Here is a 19,023-nt window from a genome sequence, read left to right on the forward strand (position 1 = left end):
TAGTGATTCCTTGAACTCAGAGAGTTTATATCATTAATATATTTATCACAAAAGCCAGGTGTTGAGTAGGGCACTGTCCTTTTCCTTAGAGCTCATGCCTTTTATTTTTTTGCCCAAAAGAAAAGGGTCCTAAGGAAGAAGTGAAAGAAAATTATTGTGTCCTCAACTCAGAGTAAACCCCTTGATTATTTGATTACCTATGGTGCAGTTTGTGTCTGATACTGGTATTTGGGAGTGAGACATGTTTATAGTACATCATATCAGTCTTTCCACTAGGATTACTCTGACTGCCATTGCCTGATTGTGACCTTTTAGATTTCTAATTCAATATGTATGATTAGAATTCAGTTTTCTTATCTTTAACTTATTTAATATTTATTATTTTTAGCAAGATTTTTTTTTGCTTTTTTAATTTGATTTTCCATATTTACATTTCAAATATGTTTGCCTTTCCCAGTTTCCTGTCCATAAGATCCCTAACCAGTCCCCCTACCCTTCTTGTATAATCCCTCTTATTGCTGTTTGAAATTCCCTTGAATTGGTAATAAAACGTAGTTTAGACCAAGGGCATCTCCTTCCATTGGTGCACAACAAAACCATTCTCTGCTACATATGAAGTGGGAGCCATAGTTCTATCCATGTACAATCTTTGAATATTTGTATACTACCAGAAAACTCTGGTTCGATGGCATGGTTTTCCTTATAGGATTAAAAGCTCCTTCAGCTGTTGTAACCCTTCACAAAATCTACCAACAAGAAATGGGTTTTCAGTTCACTGGTTTGCCACTAACATTCACTTCTGTATTTGACATGTTCTTACTGTGTCTCTCAAGAAAGACCTATATCCGTTTCTTCTAATCATGCAATTCTAAGATTCATCCATCTTATCTATTTTGGTGGCTAATATATCTATCTATATCTATATCTATATCAATATCTATAATCTGTATATCTATATATCTATATATCTATATATCCATATATCTATATAACTATATATCTATATCTGTATATCTGTTTATCTATATATCTATATATCTACATATCATCTATATATACAAATATATATCTATATCATCTATATACACACATATATATGTATACACACACACACACATATATATATATATATATATATATATATATGTAAATTATAGCTACGAAGTTAGATGGAATTTTAACATGGATTCTGGGATACAAGATCAAGAAAGTAGAATCCACAAATGACAGTTCTATATAGACTCTCTCCTGTTCTTATGAACCTAATGAAGCTGAGGTTTCACTGGACCACACTCTATTCCTCATCCTGCACATCCTCCTGAATCTTATGTTTGGCCTGAAGAAAGGATCAGGGTAAAACATCAAAAACCTTCAAGTCTTGTCATGGGAAAATAGTAAGGTAGATAATGCAGAACTGATATCAAATGGGACAAGAGAACCAAATTCTATAGTCCATGCTTTCCTTTGCTTTAATGATGTCTGGTAATCTTTGGATAAAATAAGTGTTTGGGAGTTTATCATTTGAAGAAGGTACACAGTATTTACACTCTTATACTCACTCTCTAGCTGTGCCCCCTTTGTTGACAAAGTCATTGCCAATAATTGAATTGGAAAACTGAATTTTTGAGTACACATTCAGGAATACGTATAACGTCCCCTCTCAAGGAATGTAGACAAAATAGTTAATACAATATTTATTCAATTGAAGGTCTTTAGGGAAAATACTTGCTGTGGAGATACAGAGAAAACCTAGGAAATTGAAGTGTATGTCACAGGAATGGACCTGGGAATAAAATTATTATCCAGAAGAATCTCCTCCACTCCATGTTCCTAGATCTTTTCTTCCCATGCCAAGCCCTTAACTAACTTTCTCCATTCAGAGAATGTAACCCCTAATGAAACAATAGAAGTACTTAGCATTGGAGAGATGTAGTATGTAACGGTTTCCACTGTGTCACAGGAGACAGTCATGGAAAAGACACCCTCGAAATTGGTCAATGTAAGGAAAGCTGTTTAGCAGGTAGGCCATGGAAGTTCTCACTGACATCATCATTGGGTCCTGCCTGAAATATTCTTGTATCCTGGAGAGCCCTAACTGGTTCTGTGATGTTTCTAGCATTGTCCTGACAGCAACTGCCTCTCAGATATTCCTTCAGTACCTCTAGGGTTTACTAATTGGCCTCTAATTTAGAGTAAACAGCCATTTGGGAGGGAGAAGAAAGAGGGTAAAGAGATTAGAGATGGGGAGAAGGAAGCTGGCCTTATGTCTTGGCATAAAAGAAAAGAAAAACTATGTGGTTCTTGTGAAAACACCCTGGGAAGATGGCTTTAGTTCTTTTGTTCTATGCGTTAACCAAGCTCATGGAGAAGTTGCTGAACATCCTAAAGACCTTTGGGCAGATGATAAATATTCTAGATACCCATTTTTTGATTTTGATGGTCCTGGGGATTCTATTGCTGATGGTAAATGTTTCCCAGGAAGAGTGATAGAAACAAATTGATTTTTTTTGATGCTTTAGAGGACATGGAATTTTTCTGATATACTTGGGCTAATGGCACAAGGTCTAAATGATTTTTTTTTCGATGTCGACTTTCCATCAGACCTGTGGAAATATAAAAAGTGTTATTGTATTTTGGAGTCTAATTTTCACAATGACAAATTACTTTGAGGACGGAGAACACTTTCTGGAACCCTAGAGAGGTGTGAAGAAATTCCCTGAAACCCTAGGGAAGATTGGTGAACATGCCTTTTTGGTAGAAGGCGGAGGTACTTGAGCATCCTGGGACAATATGGTATATCCAGCATGCCCTTGTAAGGATTGGCAGCTTTCCATAATTCCTTCATCATATTTGGAAAATTTCAAGACCCTTTGGACAGATGGAGAATGTGTGGGACTCACGTGAGGAATATTGTAGCTTTTGGTGTCTCTTTGGCAGCAGAAGATGGCAAAGGATCCCTTTTGGCAGAAGGGGTAATGTTGAAACTGTCTTCCTTAGAGGAGAAATTTCTCAAGAGTCCATCAGAAGGGTCAAATCTTAACCCTTTGTTTCTAGAAACTGGATGCCTGTGGTCCATTTTGGTAGAGGGAGAATGTCGACTATTTCTCCCCAGAGTGGACATGTGAAATAAATCTACTTGGGTAGATGGAGATAGTTGTAAAGCATGTTTTTCAGATGCAGTAGATCCTAAGACATCCTTCTCAGATGAGAAGGTCTTAATGTACTGTGTATATGTTTAGAAATGCTGACTGTGATATTAGAATGGGGGGTAGTTATTAGAACTACCTCAGAAGATGTGACCTCTCCTAGAGCATCATGGACATATGTGAGGGGGCTGAGAGCCTCATGATCAGATAAGGATGTTTCTAGATATTTTTTGTGTAATTGAGGAAGTTCCAAAAAAAATTTCTTCTGCTGGAGAAGTGGAAATAGAGTTCCGTGTAGAAGTGGCAGGTTCCAAAGCCTGACTGGTAGGCAAAACAGGGTCCAAGGCCCCTTCAGAATATAAGGTAAAAATCCAAAGTCTTTGATGTACTTTGCAGATGTTTTGGGCCCGCTTCTGGGTATAAAAAAGGACTGGCAACCATTTGTGCATATTTGGAAGAGTGCGTAGCATCTTCTGTATTTGGGGAAGATGGCCTGATCTTGAGGAGATAAGGAAGTTCAAATAGTCCCCTGTGAAACCTGCAGAGGTCATATGCATTCTTTTGCACAAATGGAAAACAAGGAATCAATTTCCTCAGATATCAAGGATGCTCCAGCCACTAGTGTTTGCATTTCATGTTCCACCACTCCTGGTTCACATACGGTTGGATCCATAATGTTCTCTACAGATGGAATATGTCCAAGAAAATCTTTTGTATATGTGTCACATCAACCAGCCGTTTCTAAGATGTGGCTGTGGGTAGAATGCCTTTAGTAGATGTTTCTTGTCCCACCGTCTCTTAATGAGATAGAGTACTACTCAGAGAATCCTGCTTAGTTTTGGAAAATTCTAGCTTCTCTGATGTATATGTGAAAATTTCGGAGCCTCTCTTTTTGGACAGAATGACCTAGAGTCCCGTAAGTAGGTATGGAATGTTTTATCTTCATTGCACATTGTATCAATATGGAGTTTGCAAAGCTCATTGACTGTGTGTTGTGATAAACTTGACTCTTTTGGGCCTGATGACAAGGCAGGAGGGTCCTTTTCAGTGATAGGTGATATTTGAATAATGCTCTGTTGTATAGGGACATTGGAATCACTGGGGGATATGGTGAGTGTAGTAGATCACAGTTTTTATGTGCAGAAGGCACAAGAGTTCCTTGGGTGGACTAAGAATTTTCTACCACATCATGCGTGGGTGTGGAACTCTCAAGAGCCCCTTCTAAAGCTGGCAATGGTCCTTGAACTAATGGTGTACATGCAGAAAATTTTGTCTCTGTTTGGACTGTTTTGTGTATTATGAGGTTCACTTGGGGATTTATCCCCCTTGGTCCATAAGTGATGATTTAAGCCCATTTTTAATAGTGGAGGACTTTAAAGGTCCTTTTGGTTTAATAGGGATGTTTTGAAATCCCCTTTGTCAGCAGAATCAGTTTTCAAACTCATTTTACACGAAGCAGGTTGCATAAGTTACTTTGGTGGAGATGGGGGACATCTTTGTCTGTCTTTGTGAGTGAACATAGCTCTCTGCCCTGCTTTGCCAGTTGGCGAAGTTACCAAAATCTCGTATGGAGAGAGGGCATGATTTAATCTATTTGTGGAATATGAGAAATCACTGAGATTTCATTTAAGAGAAGTTATGCAGTCCTCTCTGTCTGATGGGGCCTGTTGTACCTCCCCTTGACCAGAGGGGTCTTCTCCAACACACTTTGGAGGAGAATTGGAAAGATTGGAGACCTGTAGGATAGGGAATGAATATTTGAAACTCCTTTGGAAACTCTGCGGGACAGAGAGCTGATCATTCAGGAGAGTGGGGAATACTGAGACCTCAGGTAAGGAGAGACTGCCACTTCTGCCAACCTGAGCCCACATCCCTAGAACAAGAGGAAACTGCATAGTGCCTCTAGACCCATGAATATAGGAGGAGTCAAGCTGCAGGAGCCCTGCAGTCCAAACTGCACCTGGAACTGAACTGGTCGAAACAGTATTTTACACCGAAATTTCATGTGGGGTGGGGAAAACTTAGACCATCAGAGGGTCAGAAACCCCTGACAACTCTGCTCACATTCCTGACTCAAGAAAAAAAAAACATCAAGCTCCATCTGGGACTCCTGTGCATAGGTACCTAGGAGCAGTAGGGGAAGGACATTTCTGGTTGCTGCCCTCATGTAGAGCCGAAGGTCAGCCCGAGTAGTGACTTCAGGCCTGAGACCAGAGGTGAAACCAGCTTTTCTGCTCCAAGTGTCCTGCCTGATTGACTCAGGACACTCAAAGCAGAATTTCCATTGGGACCGGGCACTTACAGTTTCTAGTTGTCACCTGAACCTCACAGATCCTGTCACAGAACTCCCTGCTCCTAGATTCTGTGGGACAGAGAGCTGGTCACACAGAAGTGTAGGCTCTTAGAACAGTTTTCATGTGTCTCATAAGTTTGGGTATGTTGTACCTTCATTTTCATTGAATTGTAAGAAGTATTTAATTTCTTTCTTCATTTTTTTCCTCGTCCAGGTTATCATTGAGTAGAGCATTGTTTAACTTCCAAGTATATGTGTGCGTTGTTCTTCCCTTATTGTCATTGAAGACCAGCTTTATCCCGTGGTGGTCTGATAGGATGCATCGGATTATTTCTATCTTTCTGTATCTTTTGAGGCCTGTTTTATGACCAATTATGGTCAATTTTGGAGAAAGTGCCATGAGGTGTTGAGAAGAATGTATATCCTTTTGCTTTAGGATAGAATCTTCTATAATTATCTGTTAAGTCCATTTGGTTCATGACTTCTCTTAGGTTGTCTATGTCTCTGTTTAATTCCTGTTTCCATGACCTGTCCATTGATGAGAGTGGGGTGTTGAAATCTCCTACTCTTATTGTGTCAATTGCAATGTGTGCTTTGAGATTTAGTAAGGTTTCTTTTATGTATTTAGAGGCCCTTTTATTTGGAGCATAGATATTTATGATTTAGAGTTCATCTTGGTGAATTTTTCCTTTGATGAATATGAGGTGTCCTTCCTTATCTTTTTAGTTGACTTTTGGCTGCAAGTCGATTTTACTTGATGTTAGAAAGAATACTCTGCTTTGCTTCTTCAGATGATTTTCTTGGAAAGTTGTTTTCCAGCCTTTCTCTCTCGGTAATGTCTGTCTTTTTCTCTGAGCTGTGTTCCCTGTAGTGCAAAATGCTGGGTCCTCATTCCATATCCAGTTTGCTAATCTGTGTCTTTTTAGGGGGCAATTGTGTTCTTTGATGTTTAGAGATATTTAGGAATAGTGATGGTTGCTTTCTGTTATTTTCATAATTTGAAGTTAGTTTATGTTTGTGTGCTTCTCTTCTCTGTTTTGTTGTGAAAAGTTTAATTTCTTTCTTTATCTATGGTTTTACTTGCCACCATGTGTTGGACTTTGCCATTTATTATCCTTTGTAGGACTGGATATGTGGAACGATACTGTGTAAATTTGGTTTTGTCATGGAATATCTTAGTTTCTCCATCTATGTTAATGGAGAGTTTTTCAGGATAAAGTAACTGGGCTGGCATTTGTGTTCTCTTAGGATCTGTATGGCATCTGTCCAAGATGTTCTAATTTTAATAGTCCCTGGTGAGAAGTCTGGTGTAATTCTGATAGGTTTGTCTTTATCCTAAGGAAGGTCGCCCTCTAGATGCCATGAATTAACCAGTGCATCGAGTTTCTGCATTAACCCCTATGTCCCCTAATTCTGGCCGGTTCTCTTTGCACAGTGCTATCCCTCCATCTTCCCCACCGACCCTCTGCTCCTGTCCTCAGTCGCCCTCACTCACCCACAGAATCTATTCCAGTTTTCCTTTCAAAAAGGTGGATGCTTTCCCCCCTCTCGGGCCTTCTCCTTTCCTGTGTCCTCTCGGCATTTGTAGATTTTAGATAGAATACGATTTGTCTCACAGCTGATACCATGCATAGGTAAACGCCCGCCATGTTTGTGTGTCTAGGTCTCAGTTCCCTCTCTGGCTGATTTGTTTTTCTAGTTTCATCTATTTTCTCTTAAGCTTCATGATGTCATGCCCCACCCAATGATGTTATACCCTGCCCCCATGTGTTGATATCCCTGCCCCAATGATGTCATGTCCACCCCATGATGTCATGCCTCAACCCAATGATGTCACACCCCTGTCCCCGTGATGTCATGTCCCCAGCCCCCTCCTTGCCAGAATGTTTGAATCTATTCACCAGATAACATTCTGAATGCTGCCCTGGCACCACACTCCTCCAGGCAACCACCATTTACAGTCCCTCTTTCTATCCTCTCCCCTTCTTCTCTGAGACAGTAGAGGACCCCTCTAGGTTCACCCTCTCCCCTGGCACATCAGGTCTCTGCAGAACTAGATTCATTGTGTCCCACCATCTCCTGAAAACGCAGCCCGGGTAGGAGAACAAAATCAACAGAGAGGCGTAGGGATTAGTGACCCCACGTGAAGCCCGTTAAGCTCCTCTGCTTCTCCAGCCCTTCCCTCAGCTCTCCAGTGGAACTCACTGAGCTCCATCCAATGTTTGGCCGTGCATCTGTGCAGCTGTTTCAGTCGGCTGCTCCATTGAGCCTTCCAGAGGAAAATAATGCTACCCTCCCGTCTGCAAACACAAGAAACGGCCATTAATAATGTCAGGGTTTGCCGTCTGCCCATAGGATAAGTCTCACATCCGGCCACTTATCCTTTGACCATTCCTTCATTTCCTCTTCCATCTCTGTCCCTGTGTCTCTTACAGAGGGGGCAATTTTTGGGTCAAAATTTTGGGGGTGGTTTGTGTCCTTAACCTTCCACCATAGGTCCTCCGTGGCTACGGAAAGTGACCATTTCAGTATCTGTATCCCCATTGCTACGAGTCTCAGCTAAAGTCACCCTCATCGATGCCAGGGTAGCCTCACCCATCCCAGATTGCAGGCAAATCATATATATAGCACCAACCCTGGACAGTCACTGATTTCAGTTTATGCTCTTGGCTCTCTGTCCCTTTTGCACGCCTCTCCCAAGAAATGATTCTCAAACCCCATATCCCTTCCCATCCCCTCAGCCACCCAATCCTTTCCTTCCATCTTCCTCCTCTCATTATTTTATTGCTCCTTCTGAGTGAAATCAAAGCATTTTTCTTGGATCTTTCTTCATGTTTAGCCTCTTTGGTTCTGTAGATCGCAGCGTGTGAATTCTGTACTTTATGGCTAATACCCTCTTTTAATCACTTAAATTTAATCATGTACATGTTATTTTGGGTCTCAGTTACCTCATTCAGAACAATACTTTCCCATTCCATCTATTTGACCGCATCTTCACAGTGTCTTTATTTTTCATAGCTGCGTAGTATTCCATAGTGTAAATGAACCACATATTCTGTAGCCATTCTTTCATTGAGGGGCATCTCGGTTATTTCTATTTTCTACTCATTATGAAGAATGAAGCTAGGAACATGATGGAGCACGTGTCTTTGCGGTATGGCAGATGTCTTTTCAGACATAAGGCCAGGAGTAGTACAGCTAGGTCTATAGGAAGAATATTCCTCGGTTTTTTTCAGAATCCACTGAATAGATATGCAATGTCATTATTCAGTTTTGATCTTCCCCGGCAAATGGTATTTTTATCCTTATATTTATCAGCTTCCTCAAAGGAGGTTGCCTCTAACTAGACCTCTATCATGTATTAAGGAGATCGCATATGAACCTTCTGTCTATTTTAATTGTTCAGTAAATGCTAGAGCCTATGACAGGGAGCCAGAGAGGAAATTTGATAATGGAGGGTGGAGGATGGGGTTTGGTAGAGAGTCAGAATAGGGTAAGAGAGGTATAGTATTATTACTATATAATAATTTAATATACTAACATAATATATAAATATTTATTATATTGAATCATAATATTAATATTTAATAATTTAATATATTAATGTACTATATCTTTATTTATTATTTATTATAATAATATAATTCAATATATTAATATACTAGAGTAATACTTATTATATATTATCATAACATTGATGTATAACAATTTAATATGTATTATAGTATATTAACATTACTTATATTATTATAATGTTAGTATATAATAATTTAATATATTAATTTATTACATAATATTTTATATATGTATATACACACACACACATATAAATATACTGCATGGTATGCAACATCCACAAAGTTAACTCCAAGTGAGCTCGCATGTTAATGAGAAATCCTGAGGGTAGAATATTTTTTTTCAGTTTTGTTTGCTTATATGGTGGATCACTTTGATGGTTTTTCCTAGATTGATCCACTCCCGCAACCTCAAGAGGAAGCCTACATGATGGCACTGAATGGCGGTTTTGATATGCCCTTGGATATTATTTTGGAGCATTTTACCTAGTAGTTTTTCCACCAATGTTCGTAAGGGAAATTCGTCTGAAATTCTTCCTTTGTTGAGTCGTTTGTGATTTAGGTGTCAGGGTGACAGTGGTGACATGGAATCAGTTTGGCTATTTTCCTCCTGTTTCTGTTTTTTGGAGTAGGTTGAGAATTCTTTGTAAATCTGGTAGGAGTCTGTACTCAAACAATCTGGCCCTGGGGCTGTTTCAGTGGGGAAACTTAATTACTGTTTGTGTCTCTTTAGGTGTTATAGAGCTATTTACATAGTTTATCCTACCTGAATTTACCTGTGATCAGTGTAATCAGTCTACACAATCATTCACTTTGTTCAGAGCTTCTAATTTTTGAAACAGCAGGTATTTGAAGTGAGACCTAAAGATTCTGTGACTTTCATCAGTGTCCATTGATACGGCTCCCTGGTTCAATTCTGTTTTTGTTATTTGGATGATTTCTCTCCACCTATTAGATTATCTGTCTGTGTGTTTGTCTGTCAGGTTGATGTTCCAAGGAACCAACTCTTGTTTTTTTGTTTTTTTTTTTTTGATCTTTGTATTCTCTTTGTTTCTGATGGATCACTTTCACCCTAAGTCTGATCATTTCTTGCTGTCTCCTCCTTTAATATGTATTTGCTTCTTTTTATTTTAGAGATTTAGGGTGTGCTGTGAAATTGCTAGTGTGTGGTCTCTCCGGTTTCTTTATGAAAGTGCCCTGTGCTGAATATGCAAGTTCCTCTTAGCACTGCTTTCCTTATGTCCCTTAAGTTTGAAGAAGCTGTGCCTTCATTTTCATTAAATTCTAGGAACCCTTTTTGTTTTTCATGTCTTCTCAGAACTGGTTGTTTTTCAGTTGCGAGCTATTTAATTTCAATGAGTTCATACACTTTTTCTTATTGTTGAAGTCCAGTTTTAATCCGTGGTGATCTGAAAAGATCCAATGGTTAGCACAGTCTTTCTGTATCTATTCTGGCTTGTTTAGAGTGGGAGAACATGGTCAGTTTATGATAAGGTTCCATGAGGTACTGAAAAGAAAAAGTGTACTTTTGTGTTCGAGTAAACTATTGTGTAGATATCATTGAGGTCAATTTAATTGAACCCCGTGTTAGCTACATCATTTATATTTTTTTAGTTTCTGTCTCAATGGCCTGTCCTTGGTGATAGTGGGACATTGATGTTCCCCACTATTAATATTTGAGTTTCGATGTGATATTTAAGCTTCAGAAATATTTCTCTCACCAATGTTGCTGCTTTTGTCTTTGACATATAGACATCCAGAACTGAGATGACATCTTGGTGGATTTTTCTTCTGATGCATATGAATTGTCCTTCCCCATCTCTTTTGATTACTTTTGGTTGAAAGTCTGATTTGCTGGATGTTAGAATGGCTACACCATCTTGTTTCTTGTGTCCATTTGCTTGGAAAATTTTGCCGATCCCTTAGTCTGAGGTTGTGTCTATCTCGGTTGCTAGATTGTGTTTCTTGAGTGCAAAAGAAGGATGGATCCTGTTTTTAAATCCATTGTGTTAGCCTGTGTCCTTTTACTGCTGAGTAGAGGCCATTAATGCTTAAAGGTATTAATGAGAAGTGATATTTAGTTCATGCTATTTTGATGTTACAGGAGCAGTGCTTTTTCTTCGCTTGCATGTTTTTTGGTTTTTGTTTTTTCGATTGGGATGTTTGAGTGTTTTTGTGAGTATTAGATCTGTTCTGTAGGGTGCATGGTTTTTTTGTTTGCATGTTTTTGTTTTTGTTTTTTTGGAGAGCTGTAAGAGTATGCGTGAGAATATGAGATCCCTTCTGTAGGTTATGCTATGTAATTATTAATATCTAGTGGGAGGCAGGGACGGTTCAATTTCTTAAAATCCATCAATATAATCTACTATATAATGAAACTGAAAGAAAAAATCACATAATAATCTCATTAGATGCTGAAAAAGCTTGCAAAAATATTCCAACCCCCCTTCGTGTTAAAAGCATCAGAGATATCAGTGATACCAGTCCTATGCAGAAACTTAATAGAAGCAATGGACAGCAAGCCAGTACGCAACATCAACCTAAATGGAAAGAAACATAAAGCAATTCCATTAAAGTTAAGGACAATGTAAGGATGCCCACACTTCCTACTTAGTATAGTATTTGAAATTCTATCCAGGTTAAAAGCATGGTTCAAATTTGGTTCTGAGATAGAGTATGGCCAAGGCCTGTGAAGGAGGAATGACACAGAGCTTTAGAACTCCTGGGGTATGACCCACTCTTCCGCACAGTCCCGTTGGACCTTGGAGAGTCAGGAATCCAACGAGGACTTCATGCAGAGTATCACTCGATTTTTGCACTCATATCTCTCTTAATATAAGAAGTGCATGAAAATCCTCATGGAGCTTCACACCACTCAGAGGGCAGCGCCATTGGTATTTGCAATAACAGTGGTCAAGATCTTTTAGGATTTGCCTCTGGGGCAGATCAGTGCTTCCATCATTTCCCGAGGAAATGTAGAATGGTCAGCGACAACCGCCAACATTAAAACACATTTGGAAAAGTAAATTGCTTGTGAAGCTGACTAAGATGTTGTCCCTACTGACTCTGAGGTAATAAAAAATTTATGTAACTATTTGAGGTTTGGAAAGGCTGGGACCTTTAGGTCAGGGATCAAGAACAATGGCAGCACAGGGTAATGGTGTGACTGTCACAAAGGCTGAACTGTTGATTACTGATTTCTGTCCCAGGTTTAGCCTCAGTTCCTGATAGGTTTTAATGCCAATCACAGATGTGCATTCTGATCATTTAAAGCAGATATGATATTTTTATACAGATATTTAGATTTCTGTTTTTTTAAAGATTCTTGAGTACTGTTAAAGATAAATAATACAATATTTAAACATTTCTCTGTAAATTGAAGTTGCTTACTTATGATGTTATGTTGGCCTTGGGAGGAATTTGATTTCTTTAGGTGTACTATGTAATATTTGTTCTAATACAGTATTGGGTATCATTTTTTTCAGCACTATGCAAGAGAATAAAACTAGAACATGATCACATTTGTGTAATACAATATTCAATAAATTAATGGTCTATACGGAAAATACTACCTGTCGGGAAAAAGAGTAAACCTAGAAAATTGAACTGTATGTCACAGGAATGAACCTTGGAATAAAAATATTATCTAGAAGAATCTCCTATACTTTATTTTCCTAAATCATTTCTACCCATGCCAAGCCCCTGACCAACTTTCTCCATTCAGAGTATGTAACCAATATTGAAGACAAGAGAAGTCTCTAGATTTAGAGAGATATAGTATGTAAAGGTTTCCACTGTGTCACAAAAGACTCACCTGGAAAAGGCACTCTCAAAATTGGTCAATGAAAGCAAAGCTGTTCAGCAGGTAGTATATGGAGGTTCTCAGTGACACCATCATTAGGCCCTCCCTGAAAAATCTCTTGTAACCTTGAGAGCCCTAGCTCCTTCTGTAATGTCGTAAGTGTTGTTGTGACAGCACTTGCTTCTTAGATATTTCTTCAGTACCTCTAGGGCTTAGTAATTGGCCTTAAATTCAGAGTGAACAGCCATTTTTTAAGGAGAAAAGGAGGATGAAGAGATCAGAGATGGAAAGAAGGAAGATGCCCTTCTGTCTTGGTGTTAAAAAAGGAAGAAATACATGGACCATTGGAGAGCTAAATTAGTCCTGGGTAGGTTTTTAGTGGGTTCCCTGAAGAGACAGCCTTGATCTGAGTCTTCCCCATATGGGAATCAGGAGATGGGATCCTCTCAGGAGCATCTGGACTTCCCTGTTCTTATGGTTCCTGGAAGTCAGAGTGTTTATATCATTTATTTCTTTATTCCACAAGCCAATATTGGGAAGGGCACAGTTGTTTCCTGAGAGCTCATGACTTTTATTCTTTTTGTCATGAAGATAAAGGTCCTAAGGAAGAAGGGATGAACAAGTATTGTATTTTCAGCTCAGAGTAAACTCCTCCAGGCTTTGGATCCCTATAGTGCTGTTTGTGTCTGACACTGATATCTGAGATAGAGAAGTGCTTCTAGTTGAGATTTCATCATCTCAGTCTTTCACTAGTATGACTCTAACTACCATTTCCTTACAGTGACCCTTTATATTTCTGAGTCAATAGGTGAGATAAGCTAGCAGTTTCTTTTCTTTTATTTCTTCCATTTTTTTCATTTTTAGCAAATTTTATTGCTTATTTAATTGGATATTTCTATATTTACATTTCAAATGTTATTTTCTTTCACAGTTTCCTGTCAATAAGACCCCTAACTGGTCCCACTACCCTTCTTCTATAACTTCCCTTACTGCACCTTGACCTTCTTTGAACTGGGAGTCAAACCTGGGTTAGGACCAAGTTCTTCTCCTTCCATTGGTGCATAATAGGGCCATCCTCTGTAACATATGATATTGGAGCCATAGTTCTGTCCATACACAGAATATTGGTTTAGTACCAGAAATCTCTGTTTCTTTGGAATTGCTTTTAGTATGGAGTTGAAATCCCCTTCAATTTCTTTGGAGCGATGTCCTTGACGTCCTCCAATGTTTATGTTATTATTATGGTTAGAACTAAGTATGACTATTTTCCTGGAAAATCCCCACCCAGCTGCAAAATACTAATACACATCTGGTGGTCAAGAAAAATAATAATATTTCAAAGTTGTCCTGCTGACTAATAATATGACAAACCTGTGACATTTCTGATATTATGTCAACATCAGCTGACTCCCTGACCACACCAATACTGTATCTTTGGCCTGAGTAAATGTTTCTTACTTCTCCCCTCCCTCTGTTACCCCTGTTATGGTATAAATTCATCCTTGGAGGAAAATAAAAAATTTGCCTTGATCAGACTCTTATCTTAACGTCCTTCTTTGCGACCCTTGTCCCCAGTTCTATTCCAGGCACCCTCAGACCTCTCACTTACAAATGGCTACCAATGTGCAGCTCTTTGAAGATGTTCTTGAGGAGAACGTCTGTCACTGTGAATAGGCTGGTCTGTCTTTTTTTTTTGTGGAAGCCTTCGCTCCCCCTTGGAGCTTTTGCTCCCACCCCCGTCCCATCCCAGAGCTTTTGCTGAGAGATGGAACAAGCATTCTACAGTCATCTTTTGTGACATGTCTCAGGGAGTCACTCAGGACACAAATAGGGTTAAAATTAAAAAAAAATCTTAGATTTTGTAAAAATATTTATCCATAGTTCCCCCAGGAGGGAACAATTGATTCAAAAGATAGTACAGAGTTAGTGATTGTTTAATGGATGGGCTAACACTTTTATTGAATTCTACCCTCTGTAATGAATAAAAGTTGTGTGGTTTATGGGTACAAGGTTGGCTCTCCTTGTATGGATGAGCAACCTCACATACGTGGATTTAAAACCTTATACCCTCATGCTACTGCAGTGGTCACTTTTTCAATCTGTGCTCCGTGATTGTGCTCCAGAAGTGGTCCACTATGGGGTCTTACAAGATTTTGGTTCATCACAGGGAACTTTGTTCGCTCCAGACCACAATTGGCGAAGTGATCAGACGTAAGCTCAAGCAAATCTGTGTTATGTGTTCTGTGTTACTTTCTGTTTTGTCTCTGTGTCATGTCTGGTTTTTGTTTCATGTTGAATTGTGTTGTCTGCCTCTGATGGCTGAAGTGTTTGAGTCACCACTGGAGAGGATTGAGAGTCCACTTGGTAGTTGCTATTGGTCCTGTTAGGGGCTTACAGCTGTGACAGGATGACTTGCTAGTTTTCACAGGCCATAGGCCCTAGAGGGTGCTCTAGGAGGAGAAAGGAATCTAGAGGACCCTCTAGAAACCCATTGCGATGCCCTTGAAGCCCTCCATTGTAGATGTTATTATTATTGTTAGAATTAACAATAGGTTCATGTTAACCTAGTTAACAATTAACTAGGTTCATGGAAAATTGCCAGCCAGCTGAAGAAGACTAATACAAATCTGGTGGTCAAGAAAAATAATAATATGATAATGTTGTCCTGCTGATTAATAATACGACAAACCTGTGAACTTTCTGACGTCCTTTCAACATCAGTTCCATAACCAAATGAATCCTGTGTTCTTGCCCTGTGTAAATGTATCCTAGTTCCCCCCTCCCTCTGTAACCCCTGTAATGGTATAAATTCAGCCTTGGAGAAAAATAAAATCGATGCCTTTTTCAGGCTCTTGTCTTGGCATCCTTCTTGCGTCCTTTGTCCCACATTCTCTTCCAGGTACCTTCAGAACCCTCACTTACACAGCATTTGTAATCCTTTCTCAAAATCTCAACAGATCAGTTGTCAGTAAACTAGTTTGCCACTAGCATTAACTTCTGTATTTGTTATGTTTAGCTGTGTCTCCCAGGAAAGATCTATATCCGGTACCTGGAAGCATGTACTTCATAGCTTCATCAATCATATCTAGTTTTGGTGGCATATATATATATATATATATATATATATATATATATATATATATGATCTGGTGTCTCCTACAGCAATGAGGTTAAGTAGAATTTTAGCATGGATTCTGAGCAACTAGTTCAAGAATGTTGAATCCACAAATGACAATGCCAAATAAACTCCATCCTGTTCTTATGAACGTATTGAAGTTGAGGTTTAACTGGACCTCAAGCCATTCCTCTCCCTGCCCATCCAAATGAATCTTATGTTTTGTCTGAAGAAAGAACCGTGATAAAATATCCAAAAACCTCAAGTCTGGCCCTGGGAAAACCAAAGGTAGATTTATAAAACTTATATCTAATGGGACTACAGATCCGCTTTCTAAAGTCCATGTTGTCCTTTGCTTTACAGATGTCTCATAATTTTTGGATTAAATATGCATTTAGAGTTCATCATTTGAAGTAGGCACACAATATTTTCACTGTTCTGTTCACTCTATAGCTGTACCCCCTTTGTTGCAAATATCTGGGAGTAAGAGGTGCTCCTAATTGAGACTTCACCATCTCACTATTTCCAATATTATTTCTCTGACTACCATTCCCTGACATTGACCCATTAGATTTCTCAGTCAACAGCTGTGTTTAGCTGGCAGTTTTCTTTTCATTTATTTCTTATATTTTTTTTTATTTTTTACAAATTTTATTTGTTTTTTAATGTATATTTCAATATTTACCTTTATAATATTATTTCCTTTAAGAGTTTCCTCCCATAAGATCACTAACTGGTCCCTCTCCACTTCTTCTATAACCCTCTTACTGTCCCTTCTAATTCTCTTTAACTGTGAATCAAACCAAGGGAGGATCAAGTGGTTCTTCTTCCATTGGTGCCCAACAAGGCCGTTTTCTGCTACATATGCAGTTGGAGACATAGGTCTGTTCACGTTTAGTCTTTCAATATTAGTCTCATACCAGAAAACTTTGATTCATTAGCATTGTTGTTCTTATGGTGTTGAAAGTCCCCTCAGCTCTTGTTAGCCTTTCTCAAAACCTACCAACAAGAGGTCCATTTTCAGTTCACAGATTTGCCAATAGCATACACTTTTGCATTTGACATGCTCTAGCTTTGTCTCTCACAACATAGCTATATCCGTTTTCTGGCAGAATGCACTTCTTAGCTTCATCAGTTATAATTGGTGACAGATATATATATATATATATATATATATATATATATATATATATATACACACTTTTGGTGCCTACAGCTATTTGGTTAGGTGGAATGTTAACATGGATTCTGCTCAACTAGGTCAAGAATGTAGAGTTTACAATGACAATGTTAAATAGACTCTCTCCTGTACTTGAAGTTCAGGTTTCACTGTTCCTCAAGCTTTCTTAACCCTGCCCATCCTCCTGTTTCTTATATTTGGCTTTAAGAAAGAATCATGGTAAAATATCTAAAACCTTCAAGTCTGGCCATGGGAACACAGGAAGGTAGATAGTGTGGTACAGCTATCAAATGTGACTAGAGAACTGAATTTATAGTCAATATAGTCCTTTGTTTTATTGATGTCTGGTAATTTTTGGATAAAATAAGGATTTGTGAGTTGATCATTAGAATTAGGTACGCAATATTTCCACTGCTATATTGACTCAATAGCCAGGCCAAGTTTGTTGCCGAATTCATTGCAAAAAAAAAAAAAAAAGGAATTGGAAAAATGAAATTTTGAGTACACATGCAGGAATATATATAATGTCCCCTGTCAATGAATGTACAATCAGATAATGCAAAACAATGTTCACTCAATTAAGGATCTGTAGGGAAAATACTGGCACATGAAAACTGAGGAAAACTAGGGAATAGAACTGAATGTCACAGGATTGGACCGGGGAATAAAATTATTCGCCAGAAGAATCTCCTTCACTCCTTGTTCCTATTACTTTTTCTAACCTTGCCAAGCCCCTGATGAACTTCTCCATTCAGAGCATGTAACCACTAATGAAGCAGAGAGAAGTCCCTAGCTTAGAGAGATGTAGCATGTAAAGGTTTCCACTGTGTCACAGGAAACACTCCAGGAAAGGGCATCTCCAAATCTGGTCAATGTAAGGAAATCTGTTCAGCAGGTAGGCCATGGCAGTTCTCAGTAACATCATCATTAGGCCCTCCCTGAAAAATCTCTTGTAACCTGGAGAGCCCTAGCTTCTTCTGTGATGTCACAAGTGCTGTTGTGACTGCAACTGCCTCTCAGATATTCCTTCAGTACCTCTACGGTTTACTAATTGGCCTCAAATTCAGAGTAAACAGCCATTTGAGAAGGAGAACAAAGAGAATGAAGAGATAAGAGATGGGCAAAGGAAGCTGGCCTTATGTCTTGTATAAAGAAAGGAAGGAAGATGTGGTTTATGGGATAGCTCAGTGAGACATGGTTAGGCGTTGAGTGGGATAACTGAAGAGAAAGCCTTTATCTGACCCTTCCACATATGGAAATATGGAGCAGGGAGCCTCTCAGAAGCATCTGGACTTCCCTTGTTGTTGTTATTTTTCTTGAAAGTCAGATAGTTTATATCATTAATTTCCATATCCCAAAAGCCAAGTGTTGGAAAGGGCAAAGTTGTTTTTCTGAGAGCTCATGGCCTTTGTTTTTTTGGGCCAGGAGGAAAAGTTCCTTAGGAAGAAGGGAGAGACAAGAATTGTGTCCTGAGCTCAGAGTAAACTCTTTCATGCTTTGGATTCCTATAGTGCAGTTTGTGTCTGTCACTGATATCTGGAAGAGACAAGTGCTTCTACCTGAGATTTCATCATCTCAGTCCTTCCACTAGTATTACTCTACCATTCCCTGACAACGACACTTTAGATTTCTGAATGAATAGTTCTAATTAGCTGGCAGATTCTCTTCTTTTATTTCTTTCATTTTTTATCATTTTTTAACAAATTATATTGCTCTTTTAATTGGATATTTATATATTTACATTTAAAATATTATTTGTTTTCCCTATTTCTTGCCCATAAGATCCCTAATCGGTCCCACTCTCCTTCTTCCATAGGCTCACTTACTGCGCCTTCACATTCCCGTTAACTGGGATCAAAACTAGGGAGGACCAAGGGCTTCTCCTTCCATTGGGACCCAAACAGGTCATCCT

The sequence above is a fragment of the Rattus norvegicus genome, chromosome Y, assembly GCF_021556685.1.
Source record: "Rattus norvegicus strain SHRSP/BbbUtx chromosome Y, alternate assembly SHRSP_T2T, whole genome shotgun sequence".
In the NCBI taxonomy this organism is placed as follows: domain Eukaryota; kingdom Metazoa; phylum Chordata; class Mammalia; order Rodentia; family Muridae; genus Rattus; species Rattus norvegicus.